Source organism: Anoplopoma fimbria, chromosome 23, assembly GCF_027596085.1.
Source record: "Anoplopoma fimbria isolate UVic2021 breed Golden Eagle Sablefish chromosome 23, Afim_UVic_2022, whole genome shotgun sequence".
In the NCBI taxonomy this organism is placed as follows: domain Eukaryota; kingdom Metazoa; phylum Chordata; class Actinopteri; order Perciformes; family Anoplopomatidae; genus Anoplopoma; species Anoplopoma fimbria.
In genome coordinates, this window is record NC_072471.1 from 10,178,811 (window position 1) to 10,200,340 (window position 21,530).

The window sequence follows — 21,530 nt, forward strand, 5'->3', positions numbered from 1 at the left end:
TTATCTGGAGCGGCTCATCCTCCTGTATGCCGGTGTGCCGGATTACGGTGTTTTCACGGTACCGGTACCCGGTGGACGGCGCTCAACCTCCTAAGCTAGCATAGCTAGGAGGAGGTTGAGCCGTCTGGGAAGCTAGAGGAGCGTCGATGGGAATCCCGGTGACGGCCCGAGAAATGAGTTCCGGCGATCACCGCGCATTTGCATGCCCGGTAGATTTATTTATTTATTTATTTTTTAATTTTAATTTTATTTCTTTTTTAATTTTAATTTTTTTTTTTTAATTCAATAACTTTATTGAAGACATTTTGTTCATACATATAAAACACAATATATTTATATATATATATATATATATATATATATATATATTTACATTTTCAAGTTCTTATTTTTAAGATCTTAGAATTGATGCCACGAAAGCTGAAACATCATCTATTATCTTTATTTAATGTTTTTATTCTATTCATTTAGTATTTCATTATCTTTATTAAATGTTATATTCTCTTTATTTTAATGTTTCATTATCTTTATTTAATGTTTTATTCTCTTTATTTAATGTTTCATTATCTTTATTTAATGTTTCATTCTCTTTATTTAATGTTTTATTATCTTTATTTAATGTTTCGTGTTTGTCACAGTAGCGGTGCAGTGACGTAACGTCATGATGTTTTCACGGATGTTTCCACGGACGGCTCATCCTCCTGTATATCGGTGTGCCGGATTACCGGTGTTTTTCACGGTACCGGTACTGCGGGAAATAATGCTCAACTTCTCCTAGCTGGGCATAGCTAGAGAAGGTTGGTCGGGCTCGGGGAGCTGAGGGAGCTATCCTGGTAGAATCCTGGTGACCGGAAATAGGTTCGCGAATACCGCGATTGCATGCCGGGTATTATTATTATTTTTTTATTATTTTTTTTTTAATTCAATAACTTCTTTGAGACACAGCTATATTGTTTGTTCATACATATAAACGAAAGATCATTATCTTTATTTTATGTTTTATTTTCTTTATTTAATGTTTCGTGTTTGTCACAGTAGCGGTGCAGTGACGAATGTCATGATGTTTTCACCGGATGTTTCACTGGACGGCTCATCCTCCTGTATGCGGTGCCGGACCACCGGTGTTTTTCCGCGGATACCGGTGGGCCGGAGCTCAACCTCCTATAGCTAGCATAGCTAGAGGAGGTTGAGCCGTCTGGGAGCTAGAGGAGCGTCCCTGCAGATCGGTGACCAGGAAAAATAGGTTCCGCGATCACCCGCATTGCATGCCAGGTAGATTTTATTTTTTTATTTTTTTATTTATTATTTTTTTTTTTAGATTCAATAACTTTATTGAGACATTTGTTCATACATATAAGCGAAAGATCATTATCTTTATTTAATGTTTTATTCTCTTTATTTAATATTTCGTGTTTGTCACAGTAGCGGTGCAGTGACGTAATGTCATGATGTTTTCACGGATGTTTCACTGGACGGCTCATCCTCCTGTATACCGGTGTGCCGGATTACCGGTGTTTTTCACGGTACCGGTACCGGTGGACCGGCCAGCTCCTATAGCTAGCATCCTAGAGGAGGTTAGCTAGCATAGCTAGAGGAGGTTGAGCCGTCCGGGAGCTAGAGGAGCCGTCCCGGTAGAATCCCGGTGACCGGGAAATAGGTTCCGGCGATCACCGCGCATTGCATGCCGGGTAGATTTTATTTATTTATTTATTTTTTAATTGTTTTTTTTATTCAATAACGTTATTGAGACATTTGTTTGAAATAGGTTCCGGTTATCACCGCGCATTGCATGCCAATTTTATTTACTTTATTGAGACATTTGTTTGAAATAGGTTTCACCGCGCATTGCATTCAGGTAGATTTTATTTATTTATTTATTTTTTATTTTAATTTTTTTTTTTTTTTTTTTAAATTCAATAACTTTATTGAGACATTTGTTCATACATATAAACGAAAGATCATTATCTTTATTTAATGTTTTATTCTCTGTGTTTAATGTTTCGTGTTTGTCACAGTAGCGGTGCAGTGACGTAATGTCATGATGTTTTCACGGATGTTTCACTGGACGGCTCATCCTCCTGTATACCGGTGTGCCGGATTACCGGTGTTTTTCACGGTACCGGTACCGGTGGACCGCCGGCTCAACCTCCTCTAGCTAGCATAGCTAGAGGAGGTTGAGCCGTCCGGGAGCTAGAGGAGCCGTCCCGGTAGAATCCCGGTGACCGGGAAATAGGTTCCAGCGATCACCGCGCATTGCATGCCGGGTAGATTTTATTTATTTCTTTATTTTTTTTTTTTTTTTTTTTTTTTAATTCAATAACTTTATTGAGACATTTGTTGAAATACAAACATGCATGCGATTTTATTTATTTCTTTATTTTTTATTTTTTTATTTTTTTTTTTATTTATTGAGACATTTTTCATACATATCGAAAAGACCATTATCTTGTTTGTTTTATTCTCTGTGTTTAATGTTTCGTGTTTGTCACAGTAGCGATGCAGTGACGTAATGTCATGATGTTTTCACGGATGTTTCACCGGCTCATCCTCCTGTATACCCGGTGTGCGGATGCCGTGTTTTTCACGGTACCGGTACCGGTGGACCGGCCGGCTCAACCTCCTATAGCTAGCATAGCTAGAGGAGGTTGAGCCGTCCGGGATTCGTCCCGGTAGAATCCCGGTGACCGGGAAATAGGTTCGGCGATCACCGCGCATTGCATGCCGGGTAAATTTTATTTATTTATTTAATTTTTTTTTTTTTTTTTTTTTTTTTTTTTTTTTCAATAAATTCAATAACTTTCTTGAGACATTTGTTCATACATATAAACGAAAGATCATTTTCTTTATTTAATGTTTTATTCTCTGTATTTAATGTTTCGTGTTTGTCACAGTAGCGGTGCAGTGACGTAATGTCATGATGTTTTCACGGATGTTTCACTGGACGGCTCATCCTCCTGTATACCGGTGTACCGGATTACCGGTGTTTTTCACGGTACCGGTACCGGTGGACCGCCGGCTCAACCTCCCTCCTATAGCTAGCATAGCTAGAGGAGGTTGAGCCGTCTGGGAGCTAGAGGAGGCCGTCCCGGTAGAATCCCGGTGACCGGGAAATAGGTTCGGCGATCACCGCGCATTGCATGCCGGGTAGATTTTATTTATTTATTTATTTTTTTATTTATTTTTTAATTTAACTTTATTGAGACATTTGTTTGAAATAGGTTCCGGCGAGCACCGCGCATTGCATTAAGGGTAGTTTTTTTTTTTTTTAAATTCAATAACTTTATTGAGACATTTGTTCATACATATAAACGAAAGATCATTATCTTTATTTAATGTTTTATTCTCTGTGTTTAATGTTTCGTGTTTGTCACAGTAGCGGTGCAGTGACGTAATGTCATGATGTTTTCACGGATGTTTCACTGGACGGCTCATCCTCCTGTATACCGGTGTGCCGGAACCACTTGACTTGAAGACAAGTAACATCAAATGAGAATTCCCTGACCGGGAATCGAACCCGGGCCGCGGCGGTGAGAGCGCCGAATCCTAGCCACTAGACCATCAGGGACACACTGGCAGGGAATAGAACTATGTGAGTTCACTTCAATGAATAATCAATGTGTCACAAAATTGTGTTAAGTAAATAACAAGCATTTCACCCTAGCCTTCCATGAACAAGGATCCAACACAGAGCTTTGGAGGTAAGATTTCCAAATTTCAGCTACGAGACCATCAGTGTGGCAGGGCAATACGAAATTATGATATCATCGTAAATCAACTTGACTTGAAGATAAGTAACATCAAATGAGAATTCCCTGACCGGGAATCGAACCCGGGCCGCGGCGGTGAGAGCGCCGAATCCTAGCCACTAGACCATCAGGGACACGCTGGCAACAAATAGAACTATGTGAGTTCACTTCAATGAATAAACAATGTGTCACAAAATTGTGTTAAATAAATTGCATGCATTTCACCCTAGCATTCCATGACTAGGGATCCTACAGAGAGCTTTGGAGGTAAGATTTCCAAATTTCAGCTACGAGACCATCAGTGTGGCAGGGCAATACGAAATTATGATATCATCGTAAATCAACTTGACTTGAAGATAAGTAACATCAAATGAGAATTCCCTGACCGGGAATCAAACCGGGCCGTGGCGGTGAGAGCGCCGAATCCTAGCCACTAGACCATCAGGGACACACTGGCAGGGAATAGAACTATGTGAGTTCACTTCAATGAATAATCAATGTGTCACAAAATTGTGTTAAGTAAATAACAAGCATTTCACCCTAGCCTTCCATGAACAGGGATCCAACACAGAGCTTTGGAGGTAAGATTTCCAAATTTCAGCTACGAGACCATCAGTGTGGCAGGGCAATGCGAAATTATGATATCATGTAAATCATAAACCACTTGACTTGAAGACAAGTAACATCAAATTAGAATTCCCTGACCGGGAATCGAACCCGGGCCGCGGCGGTGAGAGCGCCGAATCCTAGCCACTAGACCATCAGGGACACACTGGCAGGGAATAGAACTATGTGAGTTCACTTCAATGAATAATCAATGTGTCACAAAATTGTGTTAAGTAAATAACAAGCATTTCACCCTAGCCTTCCATGAACAGGGATCCAACACAGAGCTTTAGGTAAGATTTCCAAATTTCAGCTACGAGACCATCAGTGTGGCAGGGCAATACGAAATTATGATATCATCGTAAATCAACTTGACTTGAAGATAAGTAACATCAAATGAGAATTCCCTGACCGGGAATCGAACCCGGGCCGCGGCGGTGAGAGCGCCGAATCCTAGCCACTAGACCATCAGGGACACACTGGCAGGGAATAGAACTATGTGAGTTCACTTCAATGAATAATCAATGTGTCACAAAATTGTGTTAAGTAAATAACAAGCATTTCACCCTGGCCTTCCATGAACAGGGATCCAACACAGAGCTTTGGAGGTATGATTTCCAAATTTCATCTACGAGACCATCAGTGTGGCAGGGCAAAGCGAAATTATGATATCAACGTAAATCAACTTGACTTGAAGACAAGTAACATCAAATTAGAATTCCCTGACCGGGAATCGAACCCGGGGCGCGGCGGTGAGAGCGCCGAATCCTAGCCACTAGACCATCAGGGACACACTGGCAGGGAATAGAACTATGTGAGTTCACTTCAATGAATAATCAATGTGTCACAAAATTGTGTTAAGTAAATAACAAGCATTTCACCCTAGCCTTCAATAGGGATCCAACACAGAGCTTTGGAGGTAAGATTTCCAAATTTCATCTACGAGACCATCAGTGTGGCAGGGCAAGCGAAATTATGATATCATGTAAATAAATCAACTTGACTTGAAGATAAGTAACATCAAATGAGAATTCCCTGACCGGGAATCGAACCCGGCCGCGGCGGTGAGCGCCGAATCCTAGCCACTAGACCATCAGGGACACACTGGCAGGGAATAGAACTATGTGAGTTCACTTCAATGAATAATCAATGTGTCACAAAATTGTGTTAAGTAAATAACAAGCATTTTCACCCTAGCATTCCATGAACTAGGGATCCAACACAGAGCTTTGGAGGTAAGATTTCCAAATTTCAGCTACGAGACCATCAGTGTGGCAGGGCAATGCGAAATTATGATATCAACGTAAATAAATCAACTTGACTTGAAGATAAAGTAACATCAAATGAGAATTCCCTGACCGGGAATCGAACCCGGGCCGCGGCGGTGAGAGCGCCGAATCCTAGCCACTAGACCATCAGGGACACACTGGCAAGGGAATAGAACTATGTGAGTTCACTTCAATGAATAATCAATGTGTCACAAAATTGTGTTAAGTAAATAACAAGCATTTCACCCTAGCCTTCCATGAACAAGGATCCAACACAGAGCTTTGGAATAAGATTTCCAAATTTCAGCTACGAGACCATCAGTGTGGCAATGCGAAATTATGATATCATCGTAAATCTAATAAATCACTTGACTTGAAATAAGTAACATCAAATGACCGGGAATCGAACCCGGGCCGCGGCGGTGAGAGCGAATCCTAGCCAAGACCCACTGGCCACAGGGAATAGACCATCAGGGACTTCAATGAATAATCAATGTGTGTTCACAAAATTGTGGCATTTCACCCTAGCATTCCATGACTAGGGATCCTACAGAGAGCTTTGGAGGTAAGATTTCCAAATTTCAGCTACGAGACCATCAGTGTGGCAGGGCAATACGAAATTATGATATCATCGTAAATCAACTTGACTTGAAGATAAGTAACATCAAATGAGAATTCCCTGACCGGGAATCGAACCCGGGCCGCGGCGGTGAGAGCGCCGAATCCTAGCCACTAGACCATCAGGGACACACTGGCAGGGAATAGAACTATGTGAGTTCACTTCAATGAATAAACAATGTGTCACAAAATTGTGTTAAGTAAATAACAAGCATTTCACCCTAGCCTTCCATGAATAAGGATCCAACACAGAGCTTTGGAGGTAAGATTTCCAAATTTCAGCTACGAGACCATCAGTGTGGCAGGGCAATACGAAATTATGATATCATCGTAAATCAACTTGACTTGAAGATAAATAACATCAAATGAGAATTCCCTGACCGGGAATCGAACCCGGGCCGCGGCGGTGAGAGCGCCGAATCCTAGCCACTAGACCATCAGGGACACACTGGCAAGAATAGAACTATGTGAGTTCACTTCAATGAATAATCAATGTGTCACAAAATTGTGTTAAGTAAATAACAAGCATTTCACCCTAGCCTTCCATGAACAAGGATCCAACACAGAGCTTTGGAGGTAAGATTTCCAAATTTCATCTACGAGACCATCAGTGTGGCAGGGCAAAGCTAAATTATGATATCAACGTAAATCAACTTGACTTGAAGACAAGTAACATCAAATGACTTGACCGGGAATCAATGAGAGATCCAATCCATGGCAAAGAGAATTCAATGTGACAAAATTGTGGTAAATAACAAGCATTTCACCCAAATTCCAAATTTCAGCTACGAGACCATCATGCGAAATTATGATATCATCGTAAATCAACTTGACTTGAAGATAAGTAACATCAAATGAGAATTCCCTGACCGGGAATCGAACCCGGGCCGCGGCGGTGAGAGCGCCGAATCCTAGCCACTAGACCATCAGGGACACGCTGGCAGGGAATAGAACTATGTGAGTTCACTTCAATGAATAATCAATGTGTCACAAAATTGTGTTAAGTAAATAACAAGCATTTCACCCTAGCATTCCATGAATAAGGATCCAACACAGAGCTTTGGAGGTAAGATTTCCAAATTTCAGCTACGAGACCATCAGTGTGGCAGGGCAATGCGAAATTATGATATCATCGTAAATCAACTTGACTTGAAGATAAATAACATCAAAATGAGAATTCCCTGACCGGGAATCGAACCCGGGCCGCGGCGGTGAGAGCGCCGAATCCTAGCCACTAGACCATCAGGGACACACTGGCAGGGAATAGAACTATGTGAGTTCACTTCAATGAATAATCAATGTGTCACAAAATTGTGTTAAAAATTGTGCATTTTAGCCTTCCATGTAGGGAAATAGCTTTGGAACATTTCAGCTACGAGACCATCAGTTTGAAATTATGATATCATCGTAAATCACCACTTGACTTGAAGATAAGTAACATCAAATAGAATTCCACCTACTAGACCATCATTCCATGAATGGCAGGGATCCAACACAGAGCTTTGGGGGTAAGATTTCCAAATTTCAGCTACGAGACCATCAGTGTGGCAGGGCACGAAATTATGATATCATGTAAATCAACTTGACTTGAAGATAAGTAACATCAAATGAGAATTCCCTGACCGGGAATCGAACCCGGGCCGCGGCGGTGAGAGCGCCGAATCCTAGCCACTAGACCATCAGGGACACACTGGCAGGGAATAGAACTATGTGAGTTCACTTCAATGAATAATCAATGTGTCACAAAATTGTGTTAAATAAATAACAAGCATTTCACCCTAGCCTTCCATGAACTAGGGATCCAACACAGAGCTTTGGAGGTAAGATTTCCAAATTTCAGCTACGAGACCATCAGTGTGGCAGGGCAAAGCGAAATTATGATATCATCGTAAATCAACTTGACTTGAAGATAAGTAACATCAAATGAGAATTCCCTGACCGGGAATCGAACCGGGCCGCCGGGCGGTGAGAGCGCCGAATCCTAGCCACTAGACCATCAGGGACACTGGCTGGGAATAGAACTATGTGAGTTCACTTCAATGAATAATCAATGTGTCACAAAATTGTGTTAAGTAAATAACAAGCATTTCACCCTAGCCTTCCATGAACCTTCCATGAGACCATCAGTGTGGCAGGGCAATCCGAAATTATGATATCACGTAAAGCTTTTGAAGGTGAGAATTTGAAATTCCAAATAGACCATCACTGGCAGGGAATAGAACTATGTGAGTTCACTTCAATGAATAAACAATTGCATGCATTTCACCCTAGATTTTGGAGGTAAGATTTCCAAATTTCAGCTAAGAGACCATCAGTGTGGCAGGGCAATACGAAATTATGATATCATCGTAAATCAACTTGACTTGAAGATAAGTAACATCAAATGAGAATTCCCTGACCGGGAATCGAACCTGTGTTTAATGTGAGAGCGCCGAATCCTAGCCACTAGACCATCAGGGACACACTGGCAGGGAATAGAACTATGTGAGTTCACTTCAATGAATAATCAATGTGTCACAAAATTGTGTTAAGTAAATAACAAGCATTTCACCCTAGCCTTCCATGAACAAGGATCCAACACAGAGCTTTGGAGGTAAGATTTCCAAATTTCAGCTACGAGACCATCAGTGTGGCAGGGCAATGCGAAATTATGATATCAACGTAAATCAACTTGACTTGAAGATAAGTAACATCAAATGAGAATTCCCTGACCGGGAATCGAACCCGGGCCGCGGCGGTGAGAGCGCCGAATCCTAGCCACTAGACCATCAGGGACACACTGGCAAGAATAGAACTATGTGAGTTCACTTCAATGAATAAACAATGTGTCACAAAATTGTGTTAAGTAAATAACAAGCATTTCACCCTAGCCTTCCATGACAGGGATCCAACACAGAGCTTTGGAGGTAAGATTTCCAAATTTCAGCTAAGAGACCATCAGTGTGGCAGGGCAATACGAAATTATGATATCAATTGTAAATCAACTTTTTGACTTTTTTTAATTCAATAACATCATAGAAATTTGAATTCCCTGACCGGGAATCGAACCCGGGCCGACCGGGGCGGTGAGAGCGCCGAATCCTAGCCACTAGACCATCAGGGACACACTGGCAGGGAATAGAACTATGTGAGTTCACTTCAATGAATAATCAATGTGTCACAAAATTGTGTTAAGTAAATAACAAGCATTTCACCCTAGCCTTCCATGAACAGGGATCCAACACAGAGCTTTGGAGGTAAGATTTCCAAATTTCAGCTACGAGACCATCAGTGTGGCAGGGCAAAGCGAAATTATGATATCAATCGTAAAAAACTTGACTTGAAGATAAGTAACATCAAATGAGAATTCCCTGACCGGGAATCGAACCCGGGCCGCGGCGGTGAGAGCGCCGAATCCTAGCCACTAGACCATCAGGGACACACTGGCAGGGAATAGAACTATGTGAGTTCACTTCAATGAATAATCAATGTGTCACAAAATTGTGTTAAGTAAATAACAAGCATTTCACCCTAGCCTTCCATGAACAGGGATCCAACACAGAGCTTTGGAGGTAAGATTTCCAAATTTCAGCTACGAGACCATCAGTGTGGCAGGGCAAAGCGAAATTATGATATCATCGTAAATCAACTTGACTTGAAGATAAGTAACATCAAATGAGAATTCCCTGACCGGGAATCGAACCCGGGCCGCGGCGGTGAGAGCGCCGAATCCTAGCCACTAGACCATCAGGGACACACTGGCAGGGAATAGAACTATGTGAGTTCACTTCAATGAATTCAAAATTCACAGTAGCGCGGTGAGAGCGCCGAATCCTAGCCACTAGACCATCAGGGACACACTGGCAGGGAATAGAACTATGTGAGTTCACTTCAATGAATAATCAATGTGTCACAAAATTGTGTTAAGTAAATAACAAGCATTTCACCCTGGCCTTCCATGAACAGGGATCCAACACAGAGCTTTGGAGGTAAGATTTCCAAATTTCAGCTACGAGACCATCAGTGTGGCAGGGCAATGCGAAATTATAATATCATCGTACATCAACTTGACTTGAATATAAATAACATCAAATGAGAATTCCCTGACCGGGAATCGAACCCGGGCCGCGGCGGTGAGAGCGCCGAATCCTAGCCACTAGACCATCAGGGACACACTGGCAGGGAATAGAACTATGTGAGTTCACTTCAATGAATAATCAATGTGTCACAAAATTGTGTTAAGTAAATAACAAGCATTTCACCCTAGCATTCCATGAACAGGGATCCAACACAGAGCTTTGGAGGTAAGATTTCCAAATTTCAGCTACGAGACCATCAGTGTGGCAGGGCAATGCGAAATTATGATATCATAAATCGTAAATCAACTTGACTTGAAGATAAGTAACATCATTAATTTTCAAATAGAATTCCCTGACCGGGAATCGAGACGGCGGTGAGAGCGCCGAATCCTAGCCACTAGACCATCAGGGACACACTGGCAGGGAATAGAACTATGTGAGTTCACTTCAATGAATAATCAATGTGTCACAAAATTGTGTAAATAACAAGCATTTTAGCCTTCCATGAAATAAATCCAACACAGAGCTTTGGAGGTAAGATTTCCAAATTTCACAGAGACCATCAGTGTGGCAGGGCAAAGCGAAATTATGATCAATGAATACAATGAAGATAAGTAACATCACATTAAATGAGAATTTAGACCATCAGGGACACACTGGTAGGGAATAGAACTATGTGAGTTCACTTCAATGAATAAACAATGTGTCACAAAATTGTGTTAAGTAAATAACAAGCATTTCACCCTAGCCTTCCATGAATAGGGATCCAACACAGAGCTTTGGAGGTAAGATTTCCAAATTTCAGCTACGAGACCATCAGTGTGGCAGGGCAATACGAAATTATGATATCATCGTAAATCACTTGACTTGAAGATAAAGTAACATCAAATGAGAATTCCCTGACCGGGAATCGAACCCGGGCCGCGGCGGTGAGAGCGCCGAATCCTAGCCACTAGACCATCAGGGACACACTGGCAGGGAATAGAACTATGTGAGTTCACTTCAATGAATAATCAATGTGTCACAAAATTGTGTTAAGTAAATAACAAGCATTTCACCCTGGCCTTCCATGAACAGGGATCCAACACAGAGCTTTGGAGGTATGATTTCCAAATTTCAGCTACGAGACCATCAGTGTGGCAGGGCAAACGAAATTATGATATCATCGTAAATCAACTTGACTTGACTTGAAGATAAGTAACATCAAATGAGAATTCCCTGACCGGGAATCGAACCCGGGCCGCGGCGGTGAGAGCGCCGAATCCTAGCCACTAGACCATCAGGGACACACTGGCAGGGAATAGAACTATGTGAGTTCACTTCAATGAATAATCAATGTGTCACAAAATTGTGTTAAGTAAATAACAAGCATTTCACCCTAGCCTTCCATGAACAAGGATCCAACACAGAGCTTTGGAGGATTTCATCTACGAGACCATCAGTGGACGGCATTTCCAAATTTCAGCTACGAGACCATCAGTGTGGCGCAAAATTATGATATCAATCATCGAATAATCAACTTGACTTGAAGATAAGTAACATCAAATGAGAATTCCCTGACCGGGAATCGAACCCTGGCCGAATCCTAGCCACTAGACCATCAGGGACACACTGGCAGGGAATAGAACTATGTGAGTTCACTTCAATGAATAATCAATGTGTCACAAAATTGTGTTAAGCCACAAGCATTTCACCCTGGCCTTCCATGAACAGGGATCCAACACAGAGCTTTGGAGGTAAGATTTCCAAATTTCAGCTAAGAGACCATCAGTGTGGCAGGGCAAATAGAAATTATGATTCACTTCAATGAATGACTTGAAATGTAACATCAAATGAAAATTCCCTGACCGGGAATAAATAACAAGCAGAGCGCCGAATCCTAGCCACTAGACCATCAGGGACACACTGGCAGGGAACAGAACTTTGAGTTCACTTCAATTTAATCAATTTGTCACAACCATGTGTGGCAGGGCATTTCATGATATGCCATTCCATAAATCAACTACAGAGCTTTGAAGGTAAGATTTCCAAATTTCATCGAGATAACATCAGTGTGGCAGGGAGAATTCCCTGACCGGGAATCGTAAACCCTTGGCAGGGCGGCGGTGAGAGCGCCGAATCCTAGCCACTAGACCATCAGGGACACACTGGCAGGGAATAGAACTATGTGAGTTCACTTCAATGAATAATCAATGTGTCACAAAATTGTGTTAAGTTCAAATTAGAATTCCCTGACCGGGAATCGAACCCGGGCCGCGGCGGTGAGAGCGCCGAATCCTAGCCACTAGACCATCAGGGACACACTGGCAGGGAATAGAACTATGTGAGTTCACTTCAATGAATAATCAATGTGTCACAAAATTGTGTTAAGTAAATAACAAGCATTTCACCCTAGCCTTCCATGAACAAGGATCCAACACAGAGCTTTGGAGGTAAGATTTCCAAATTTCAGCTACGAGACCATCAGTGTGGCAGGGCAAAGCGAAATTATGATATCATCGTAAATCAACTTGACTTGAAGATAAGTAACATCAAATGAGAATTCCCTGACCGGGAATCGAACCCGGGCCGCGGCGGTGAGAGCGCCGAATCCTAGCCACTAGACCATCAGGGACACACTGGCAAGAATAGAACTATGTGAGTTCACTTCAATGAATAAACAATGTGTCACAAAATTGTGTTAAATAAATTGCATGCATTTCACCCTAGCATTCCATGGCTAGGGATCCTACAGAGAGCTTTGGAGGTAAGATTTCCAAATTTCAGCTACGAGACCATCAGTGTGGCAGGGCAATGCGAAATTATGATATCATCGTAAATCAACTTGACTTGAAGATAAATAACATCAAATGAGAATTCCCTGACCGGGAATCGAACCCGGGCCGCGGCGGTGAGAGCGCCGAATCCTAGCCACTAGACCATCAGGGACACACTGGCAACGAATAGAAATAGGTGAGTTCACTTCAATGAATAATCAATGTGTCAGAAAATTGTGTTCAATAAATTGCATGCATTTCACCCTAGCATTCCATAAACTCTACAAAGACCTTCGCAATAAGAGCTCTAAATTTTTGCTACGAGACCATCAGTGTGCTCGGGCCATGCTAAATTATGATGTCATTGTAAATCATCACTTTATTTGAAGGTAAGTAACATCATTAATTTTCAAATTAGAATTCCCTGACCGGGAATCGAACCCGGGCCGCGGCGGTGAGAGCGCCGAATCCTAGCCACTAGACCATCAGGGACACACTGGCAGGGAATAGAACTATGTGAGTTCACTTCAATGAATAATCAATGTGTCACAAAATTGTGTTAAGTAAATAACAAGCATTTCACCCTGGCCTTCCATGAACAGGGATCCAACACAGAGCTTTGGAGGTATGATTTCCAAATTTCATCTACGAGACCATCAGTGTGGCAGGGCAAAGCGAAATTATGATATCAACGTAAATCAACTAATAAACCACTTGACTTGAAGACAAGTAACATCAAATGAGAATTCCCTGACCGGGAATCGAACCCGGGCCGCGGCGGTGAGAGCGCCGAATCCTAGCCACTAGACCATCAGGGACACACTGGCAGGGAATAGAACTATGTGAGTTCACTTCAATGAATAATCAATGTGTCACAAAATTGTGTTAAGTAAATAACAAGCATTTCACCCTAGCCTTCCATGAACAAGGATCCAACACAGAGCTTTGGGGGTAAGATTTCCAAATTTCAGCTACGAGACCATCAGTGTGGCAGGGCAATACGAAATTATGATATCATCGTAAATCAACTTGACTTGAAGATAAGTAACATCAAATGAGAATTCCCTGACCGGGAATCGAACCCGGGCCGCGGCGGTGAGAGCGCCGAATCCTAGCCACTAGACCATCAGGGACACACTGGCAAGGGAATAGAACTATGTGAGTTCACTTCAATGAATAATCAATGTGTCACAAAATTGTGTTAAGTAAATAACAAGCATTTCACCCTAGCCTTCCATGAATAAGGATCCAACACAGAGCTTTGGAGGTAAGATTTCCAAATTTCAGCACGAGACCAGACCATCAGTGTGGCAGGGCAATACGAAATTATGATATCATCGTAAATCAACTTGACTTGAAGATAAGTAACATCAAATGAGAATTCCCTGACCGGGAATCGAACCCGGGCCGCGGCGGTGAGAGCGCCGAATCCTAGCCACTAGACCATCAGGGACACACTGGCAGGGAATAGAACTATGTGAGTTCACTTCAATGAATAATCAATGTGTCACAAAATTGTGTTAAGTAAATAACAAGCATTTCACCCTAGCCTTCCATGAACAAGGATCCAACACAGAGCTTTGGAGGTAAGATTTCCAAATTTCATCTACGAGACCATCAGTGTGGCAGGGCAAAGCGAAATTATGATATCAACGTAAATCAACCACTTGACTTGAAGACAAGTAACATCAAATGAGAATTCCCTGACCGGGAATCGAACCCGGGCCGCGGCGGTGAGAGCGCCGAATCCTAGCCACTAGACCATCAGGGACACACTGGCAGGGAATAGAACTATGTGAGTTCACTTCAATGAATAATCAATGTGTCACAAAATTGTGTTAAGTAAATAACAAGCATTTCACCCTAGCCTTCCATGAACAAGGATCCAACACAGAGCTTTGGAGGTAAGATTTCCAAATTTCAGCTACGAGACCATCAGTGTGGCAGGGCAATGCGAAATTATAATATCATCGTAAATCAACTTGACTTGAAGATAAATAACATCAAATGAGAATTCCCTGACCGGGAATCGAACCCGGGCCGCCCTGACCGCGGTGAGAGCGCCGAATCCTAGCCACTAGACCATCAGGGACACACTGGCAAGAATAGAACTATGTGAGTTCACTTCAATGAATAATCAATGTGTCACAAAATTGTGTTAAATAAATTGCATGCATTTCACCCTAGCATTCCATGAACTCTACAAAGACCTTCGCAATAAGAGCTCCAAATTATTGCTACGAGACCATCAGTGTGCTAGGGCCATGCTAAATTATGACATCAATGTAAATCCATCACTTTATTTGAAGGTAAGTAACATCATTAATTTTCAAATTAGAATTCCCTGACCGGGAATCGAACCCGGGCCGCGGCGGTGAGAGCGCCGAATCCTAGCCACTAGACCATCAGGGACACACTGGCAGGGAATAGAACTATGTGAGTTCACTTCAATGAATAATCAATGTGTCACAAAATTGTGTTAAGTAAATAACAAGCATTTCACCCTAGCCTTCCATGAACAGGGATCCAACACAGAGCTTTGGAGGTATGATTTCCAAATTTCATCTACGAGACCATCAGTGTGGCAGGGCAAAGCTAAATTATGATATCAACGTAAATTAACTAATAAACCACTTGACTTGAAGATAAGTAACATCAAATTAGAATTCCCTGACCGGGAATCGAACCCGGGCCGCGGCGGTGAGAGCGCCGAATCCTAGCCACTAGACCATCAGGGACACACTGGCAAGAACAGAACTATGTGAGTTCACTTCAATGAATAATCAATGTGTCACAAAATTGTGTGTGTTAAGTAAATAACAAGCATTTCACCCTAGCATTCCATGAACAAGGGATCCAACACAGAGCTTTGGAGGTAAGATTTCCAAATTTCCAACTCATCATGAACACTGTATTCTGCATGTGTCTCTTCATATCACAAAATTACTAGGCAAATTTAGCAACTCAAAGTGTATGAAAATAGGGCCGCTGTAACAACGGCTAAGGTGTACACAGCCATACTAGGCATATACATTTCATAACAAACAATAAAAAAACAAGTTGTTTTATTTATTTTGGTACTTGTTTTTCTCACTTTGCCTGGCAAGTCTTCAAATATACCAATATATACCACTTCAAATATACAATTTATTCTGTGCACCACTAGAGGGAGACACACACCGTGTTATAATCCAACAAAACCTGGACAATCACACCGACAAAGGGGCCTTTAACGAATTCACTTGCTTAAACTTCCCTAATCGTGTCCCTCCCAGGAAACAGAACTCAATAATTCATAACAGGCACTCATAAATTTCAATGAGTTTCTAATTAGGAGGAGCCCACAGTAATTGTCTCTTAGGCGCTTCTAACAGGAGGAGAATCAAGCTGACAGATTGACAGAGTCCTTGTGGCAGATTGCTGCAAATCACCTAATTATAAGAAGTCAAAGTTTTGGCGTTTTAATGATGATTATCTTGGCTTTATTGCATCATTTTTAAATCGAGGATGACAAAGAGTGTGTGACAAATGTCCCATCCATGAATCCAACATTTTCATCAATAAAATACATTTTCAAGACTGGTTTTAAGTCCAAATGTTGCAATAAACCTGCAAGATTACAGAATATGTGCACAACACTGAAACATTAAGTAATTGTTTTTACTAATGATTGCTCAATATCTTTGAATCTACCATTTTATAGAGGCAATTTGTAAAACTAATGTTTTATTTAATCTTAGGTGGTTTTTCTGCAGCAATGGATCCAAAATAAACCAGTGCAAAAGAAAGATTATTCACAATTTTAAGACATTTTATCAGGTGGAGTACTTGGACACTGTTTAGCTAGGTATATACGACACTTGGTTAAATTTATTTGTTGAGCAGATCGTGGTTTCCAGAGGAACTTGCTTGAATTATATCCTCATTAGATTCAACTATTTTTTTGTTGAATCTGGCTATAAGGTCTTCTACATTTGATAATACACTTGGTTTTTAAAGAAATGTTTGAGATTTTTGGAATTGTGCTCTTTCGCTTTCTTTCTTTTAGTTAGAAGAGTAGATTGAGTCCAATCTCATATTTGTCCGTTCCATACAAAGCTGGAGCCGACCAGAGGAGCTAATTAGCTTAGCATAAAGAGTGGAACAGTGCTTAAACAGCTATGTTTAGATTTTCTGTAGGTATTTAACAAAGGAGATAGTACGTGTTTACTAGTGAGCTTTAAAGGTCTTTCCAGTTTGCATGCTAAGCTAACCGGCCTCTGGTTACAGCTACATATTTAGCCGACAGATACTAGAGTGGTAGCAATCTTTTCATCCAACTATCAGCAAGAAGGCGAATAAACACATTTCCCAAATTGTCAAAATATTTCTTCAAAGAGGCCAGGAACCTTTTATGATGTAAAGACATTATATTTTCATAGTGACAGCTCAGAAATATTGATATTAGCATGCCGGGCACACATGCTTGGCTGAATTACTGCTCACACCTTGGGGAGATGAACATCATCCAAGTGTAGTAAAGCAGACAGTGTAATAACAGTAATCACTTAGTGGAGTTCATTTACAGCAGTAAAACAAAGGTCACTGACATCTCCGTTCGGAGCGTCTCATGGATATTAGGCGCTATTTACTGATGGTAGATCATTTAGTGAGATAACCCTTAAGGACGGCGGCTCGTCACTGTGGAGGGACATCCAGAGGTATTTTGTATGTGTGTGAGCACGTGAGCTTTGGCTTGGCAGGAGACAACGGACAGGTGGATGCTCAGCCAGCCAAAGTCCCATTACTTGCTCAGGGGGCAGCAAGTGTGTGTGCATGTGGTAATTACTTTTTCTTTTTGTGTGTGAATGTTTGTGTGTGTGTGTGTGTGTGTGTGTGTGCAGACCGGGTGATTAGAGATGGGTAGCGGGTGGAGGGCTTGTCAGAAGTTATCTTCCCATCTCATCTCATCATAGGCAGTCTGCCGGATTCCCTCGATGGCTCAACAGCCCGACGCTGCCGTTCTGCTGTCAATCGGGCCGTCAACGCCTGCAGAAATCGATGCCAATCTCCCTCAGTTTCTATTTTTAACCAAGGCTCAGCACCCAGGCCTTTGATAAGGATGCTGCCTTCTTTTGGCTCTCCTCTTTGCCTCGGATGAGCAGCCCCCGCCAACCCCCCTCCTTCCAACGTCTTTCCTGCTGATGAGAGGTGATAAGAGACAGACGAGATTGAGCTAAAAGCATAGACCTGCCTGACACTCTGAAAAAGGCTTTCATGGTGGAGAAAGTGATGATTGTTAGCACTATTACGGCCATTAAGAGCCATACGGGTGTTAATATTAATAGTCAAAGACATGATTGCATTTAAATTGTCTCTTTCATCAGTAGTAGTATTATTACCACTGGTACTTCTGCTTCTACTGCCTTTACTTATGTCTTTAATTTACAAAAAATGATGAATATATAACTGGTACACATATTATTTAGATTGAGTGCCTGCTCTTTCAGGATGTGAAGATGTTTGAACATCAACATTTCGATGACAACTGCACTGTTGTAACTTGTTTAGGGGCCTCAGGACAAAGATTTGCTGTTGGGCACCTCTTGCCTCCAGGTTCCCATTACGAACAGTAAACACAGTGCACTAGATGGTACCTTTCATATATTCTGAGGGCCAGAAACCCAGCAGTATTATAATACTGAAAAACCTGAAAGTTTGTTTGTGGTAGTTTGATAAAATACAACTTTATTTAGGAAAATACACAATTTGAAAACATTATTAACTAGAACAATGGTTTTACAATTAGATTTTGACACAGGTTCCTTCCTAAAGATAGGGCCAAATGATTACATGAGGCAGGACCCAGGTCCTATTCAACATTAGTGGTGCACATTCACCAACAAATGTGCAATTCATATTATTTACATGATCACCAAACTGTTTACACTGTTGTGGAGACGCTTTATGTTGTTTTCCCTTTAATTTATAACCATCTGTATATACTGGAATAGAACATACTCAAGTAGTATAACCAAGTGTCAGCATCACAGAACTTTGATTAAGCATAGTACAAGAAAAAATATGTACTTATCAGCACCTGGCTTGTTCTTCCTCCTCTGCTTATACTTGACTTCCCTGTCTGTTTCCTAGATGTGTTTCCTCTATAGACTAGAGGGTGCTTTGTCACCGCTCAGTCTTCATTACAAAAGGAACTCCTGGAAAATTAATTCCCACTCTCATGGGCCTAACTTCAGATGTTCCACATTAATAATCACTATTGCCCTGTGAGTTCTGTGTCGACAGCAATCATGCGCTGACGAGAGTGAAGTTGTGCTGGGAGTTGTTTGAAAGGTGTCTCCGATTAATGGTATTTGACACAATGGTGATGGTGGGTTGTGAGAAATGTTTTGTTTTTCTAAGATTTGAAATGCAGTTTTTTAGAAACTGTATAGAACGTCATTTCTTTGATATTACTCTCTTTTATGTTTTCTTCTTTCAGGAATCATCTTTCTAATGTGACAATAACTCACAATTATGTTGAGATCCCTTATCATGTTTTAAAGTAGAAGAAAAACAGACATGCACTTACATTGTGCAAGTCATGTAAGATGTTTTAACAGCGTCTCCAGCTCTTACTTTGATGCGGGCTCAGCAGCAGCAAACAGGAAGGGCGCCCTGCTGGTTTGACAGAGCCTTATGTAACCGAGAGGTCACACATTTGACCTTAATGCACCCAGCGCTCACCAACAGCTGTGTGTTTTGAGCAGCCTTACTTATCTAAAGTCATGCTACATTACAGTATCATCTTAATATCTAAGATATAATAAAGAATCATGTGTTTTCAGTGTAAAACAGAAATATCCAAAAGCTTTGGCTATAATCTCCATTTACTGTATTTTGAGGGGAAATATCTGCCAGCGTTTATTTTAGTGCTTGTCTATTCTGCTCTCAAGTTGTTAGTAGAACTCGATTCAACCATTTTCCCTCTAATTGGGTGTTTTTGTGGATGCCGGATTAATCAGCCGCAGGGTATTTAATGTTGTTTGGGCAGCTGAGAGGTAATACAGCCAAGCCATTAACATATCATTAGAGAGTCCTAAGCACTGTAATTGCGGCCAGAACGCTGATGCTACACTCTCATTAAGTGGACTCTAAGAGAGGAGACGTCTCGTTGTGATGGCTTTCAGTGAGATGTTGAGGAAAATCTGTGTAACTCAGCACACTGTTGTCACAATGGGACGTCCACAGGTCACATTGTGAGCCGAGATGGTTTCCAACATGCCATGGAGGCTTCTGTTGTGGTATCTGAACTTTCATCATTCAGAGCTTGCAAAAACGAGAACTCAAGTTGCTCCCTACTTAAACAGGTTTTTGGCAGGCAATGTCATTCTGTTGGTCAGTCCATCACTTTGGTCCAGGCTGAGATTTCTCAAAAACTACAGGATGAATTACAATTGTACAGAAATTCATGGTCAAAGAGAAGGAATCCTGTTGAATTTGGTGATCGGCTGACTTATTCTTTAGCGCAAGCAGTAGGGTAACCTCTTTTTTTGTGTCATTTCTTGAAAACCATTCTGTGGATTACCTTGAACTTTGGCACATATCGCCAGTACCAGGCGATAATGGCTTTTTCTATAGCGCCACCATGAGATTAACATTTGGAGTCTTGAGTGAAATGTCTCAACAACTAAAGGATGGATTGTTGTAATTTGGTACTGACCAAATGGTACAAATACTTTTGTTTGTGACCAAATAGCTGCAAAACTAATGATAACTGATGATATTCCCATCAGCCTCAGCTGTAATTTGTGTTCATATAGTCGCAAAACCCAGCTGTATTCTAATACTGAAGTATCATGCTTCTAAATGTCAGTTTGTTTGTGGTAATTTGATCGAAAACAACTTTGATTAGGAAAATATACCATGTGAGAACATTATCAACTAAAACAATGATGGTACAACTAATTTTGACATAGGTCCATTCCTAAAGATAGGCCCATTCTAAATTAGTACATGTTCTAACATGGTGTATTTTCCTAATTAAAGTTGTGTAATGTATATGAACACAAGGAGACAAGTTCAAGGTGGTTTTAAAGCTAATATAGTGAACGGATTATTCAAAATAATGTTCATATTAATATAAGAATGGATTCGATTTTTCGTCCATTTTATTATAGAAACTAAACTTTATGACAAAAATATCATAATTTGCCCTCGTGCATACAGCTTTGAGAAATTTTAGAAAACCTCCACAATAATGTTGACTCATCCTCTGTATCTGTACTTTGCAGGACTCATCTGTGTCAATATTTGACAGACTTTCTGGTTTAATTGCAGATTCCCTTTTGTGCATTCGCTCAAATTCCAGGGATTATCCAATTACTGCCTGCGTGCCGACAAACAAGGGGGCCTCTTTGCCTTTCACTAATTGGAATGAGGAGTAGTGCCAGTGCTCAAAGGAAAGGCCTATCACTGAGAATTATTGAATAGAGAAGG

General features: G+C 41.3%; 28 non-coding genes across 28 annotated transcripts; all 28 read right to left on the reverse strand.

Annotated features, from left to right (window-relative positions):
- Positions 1-3,493: 3,493 nt before the first annotated feature.
- trnae-cuc (transfer RNA glutamic acid (anticodon CUC)) lies at positions 3,494-3,565 on the reverse strand. The gene has a single exon. It is a non-coding gene; the product is annotated as a tRNA-Glu (tRNA).
- Positions 3,566-3,808: 243 nt separating this feature from the next.
- On the reverse strand, positions 3,809-3,880 carry trnae-cuc (transfer RNA glutamic acid (anticodon CUC)). Its single transcript has one exon. It is a non-coding gene; the product is annotated as a tRNA-Glu (tRNA).
- Positions 3,881-4,442: 562 nt separating this feature from the next.
- On the reverse strand, positions 4,443-4,514 carry trnae-cuc (transfer RNA glutamic acid (anticodon CUC)). The gene has a single exon. It is a non-coding gene; the product is annotated as a tRNA-Glu (tRNA).
- Positions 4,515-4,755: 241 nt separating this feature from the next.
- trnae-cuc (transfer RNA glutamic acid (anticodon CUC)) lies at positions 4,756-4,827 on the reverse strand. Its single transcript has one exon. It is a non-coding gene; the product is annotated as a tRNA-Glu (tRNA).
- Positions 4,828-5,070: 243 nt separating this feature from the next.
- Positions 5,071-5,142, reverse strand: trnae-cuc (transfer RNA glutamic acid (anticodon CUC)). The gene has a single exon. It is a non-coding gene; the product is annotated as a tRNA-Glu (tRNA).
- A 560-nt stretch (positions 5,143-5,702) lies between these two features.
- On the reverse strand, positions 5,703-5,774 carry trnae-cuc (transfer RNA glutamic acid (anticodon CUC)). Its single transcript has one exon. It is a non-coding gene; the product is annotated as a tRNA-Glu (tRNA).
- A 521-nt stretch (positions 5,775-6,295) lies between these two features.
- trnae-cuc (transfer RNA glutamic acid (anticodon CUC)) lies at positions 6,296-6,367 on the reverse strand. The gene has a single exon. It is a non-coding gene; the product is annotated as a tRNA-Glu (tRNA).
- Positions 6,368-6,610: 243 nt separating this feature from the next.
- trnae-cuc (transfer RNA glutamic acid (anticodon CUC)) lies at positions 6,611-6,682 on the reverse strand. Its single transcript has one exon. It is a non-coding gene; the product is annotated as a tRNA-Glu (tRNA).
- Positions 6,683-7,099: 417 nt separating this feature from the next.
- On the reverse strand, positions 7,100-7,171 carry trnae-cuc (transfer RNA glutamic acid (anticodon CUC)). Its single transcript has one exon. It is a non-coding gene; the product is annotated as a tRNA-Glu (tRNA).
- A 244-nt stretch (positions 7,172-7,415) lies between these two features.
- Positions 7,416-7,487, reverse strand: trnae-cuc (transfer RNA glutamic acid (anticodon CUC)). The gene has a single exon. It is a non-coding gene; the product is annotated as a tRNA-Glu (tRNA).
- A 365-nt stretch (positions 7,488-7,852) lies between these two features.
- Positions 7,853-7,924, reverse strand: trnae-cuc (transfer RNA glutamic acid (anticodon CUC)). Its single transcript has one exon. It is a non-coding gene; the product is annotated as a tRNA-Glu (tRNA).
- A 1,017-nt stretch (positions 7,925-8,941) lies between these two features.
- trnae-cuc (transfer RNA glutamic acid (anticodon CUC)) lies at positions 8,942-9,013 on the reverse strand. Its single transcript has one exon. It is a non-coding gene; the product is annotated as a tRNA-Glu (tRNA).
- Positions 9,014-9,265: 252 nt separating this feature from the next.
- trnae-cuc (transfer RNA glutamic acid (anticodon CUC)) lies at positions 9,266-9,341 on the reverse strand. The gene has a single exon. It is a non-coding gene; the product is annotated as a tRNA-Glu (tRNA).
- A 243-nt stretch (positions 9,342-9,584) lies between these two features.
- Positions 9,585-9,656, reverse strand: trnae-cuc (transfer RNA glutamic acid (anticodon CUC)). The gene has a single exon. It is a non-coding gene; the product is annotated as a tRNA-Glu (tRNA).
- Positions 9,657-9,899: 243 nt separating this feature from the next.
- Positions 9,900-9,971, reverse strand: trnae-cuc (transfer RNA glutamic acid (anticodon CUC)). The gene has a single exon. It is a non-coding gene; the product is annotated as a tRNA-Glu (tRNA).
- A 345-nt stretch (positions 9,972-10,316) lies between these two features.
- On the reverse strand, positions 10,317-10,388 carry trnae-cuc (transfer RNA glutamic acid (anticodon CUC)). Its single transcript has one exon. It is a non-coding gene; the product is annotated as a tRNA-Glu (tRNA).
- An 803-nt stretch (positions 10,389-11,191) lies between these two features.
- On the reverse strand, positions 11,192-11,263 carry trnae-cuc (transfer RNA glutamic acid (anticodon CUC)). Its single transcript has one exon. It is a non-coding gene; the product is annotated as a tRNA-Glu (tRNA).
- Positions 11,264-11,510: 247 nt separating this feature from the next.
- Positions 11,511-11,582, reverse strand: trnae-cuc (transfer RNA glutamic acid (anticodon CUC)). Its single transcript has one exon. It is a non-coding gene; the product is annotated as a tRNA-Glu (tRNA).
- Positions 11,583-12,523: 941 nt separating this feature from the next.
- Positions 12,524-12,595, reverse strand: trnae-cuc (transfer RNA glutamic acid (anticodon CUC)). Its single transcript has one exon. It is a non-coding gene; the product is annotated as a tRNA-Glu (tRNA).
- Positions 12,596-12,838: 243 nt separating this feature from the next.
- On the reverse strand, positions 12,839-12,910 carry trnae-cuc (transfer RNA glutamic acid (anticodon CUC)). Its single transcript has one exon. It is a non-coding gene; the product is annotated as a tRNA-Glu (tRNA).
- Positions 12,911-13,152: 242 nt separating this feature from the next.
- On the reverse strand, positions 13,153-13,224 carry trnae-cuc (transfer RNA glutamic acid (anticodon CUC)). Its single transcript has one exon. It is a non-coding gene; the product is annotated as a tRNA-Glu (tRNA).
- A 248-nt stretch (positions 13,225-13,472) lies between these two features.
- On the reverse strand, positions 13,473-13,544 carry trnae-cuc (transfer RNA glutamic acid (anticodon CUC)). The gene has a single exon. It is a non-coding gene; the product is annotated as a tRNA-Glu (tRNA).
- A 254-nt stretch (positions 13,545-13,798) lies between these two features.
- trnae-cuc (transfer RNA glutamic acid (anticodon CUC)) lies at positions 13,799-13,870 on the reverse strand. Its single transcript has one exon. It is a non-coding gene; the product is annotated as a tRNA-Glu (tRNA).
- A 243-nt stretch (positions 13,871-14,113) lies between these two features.
- trnae-cuc (transfer RNA glutamic acid (anticodon CUC)) lies at positions 14,114-14,185 on the reverse strand. Its single transcript has one exon. It is a non-coding gene; the product is annotated as a tRNA-Glu (tRNA).
- Positions 14,186-14,433: 248 nt separating this feature from the next.
- Positions 14,434-14,505, reverse strand: trnae-cuc (transfer RNA glutamic acid (anticodon CUC)). The gene has a single exon. It is a non-coding gene; the product is annotated as a tRNA-Glu (tRNA).
- A 246-nt stretch (positions 14,506-14,751) lies between these two features.
- Positions 14,752-14,823, reverse strand: trnae-cuc (transfer RNA glutamic acid (anticodon CUC)). Its single transcript has one exon. It is a non-coding gene; the product is annotated as a tRNA-Glu (tRNA).
- Positions 14,824-15,392: 569 nt separating this feature from the next.
- Positions 15,393-15,464, reverse strand: trnae-cuc (transfer RNA glutamic acid (anticodon CUC)). Its single transcript has one exon. It is a non-coding gene; the product is annotated as a tRNA-Glu (tRNA).
- Positions 15,465-15,718: 254 nt separating this feature from the next.
- On the reverse strand, positions 15,719-15,790 carry trnae-cuc (transfer RNA glutamic acid (anticodon CUC)). The gene has a single exon. It is a non-coding gene; the product is annotated as a tRNA-Glu (tRNA).
- Positions 15,791-21,530: the final 5,740 nt, after the last annotated feature.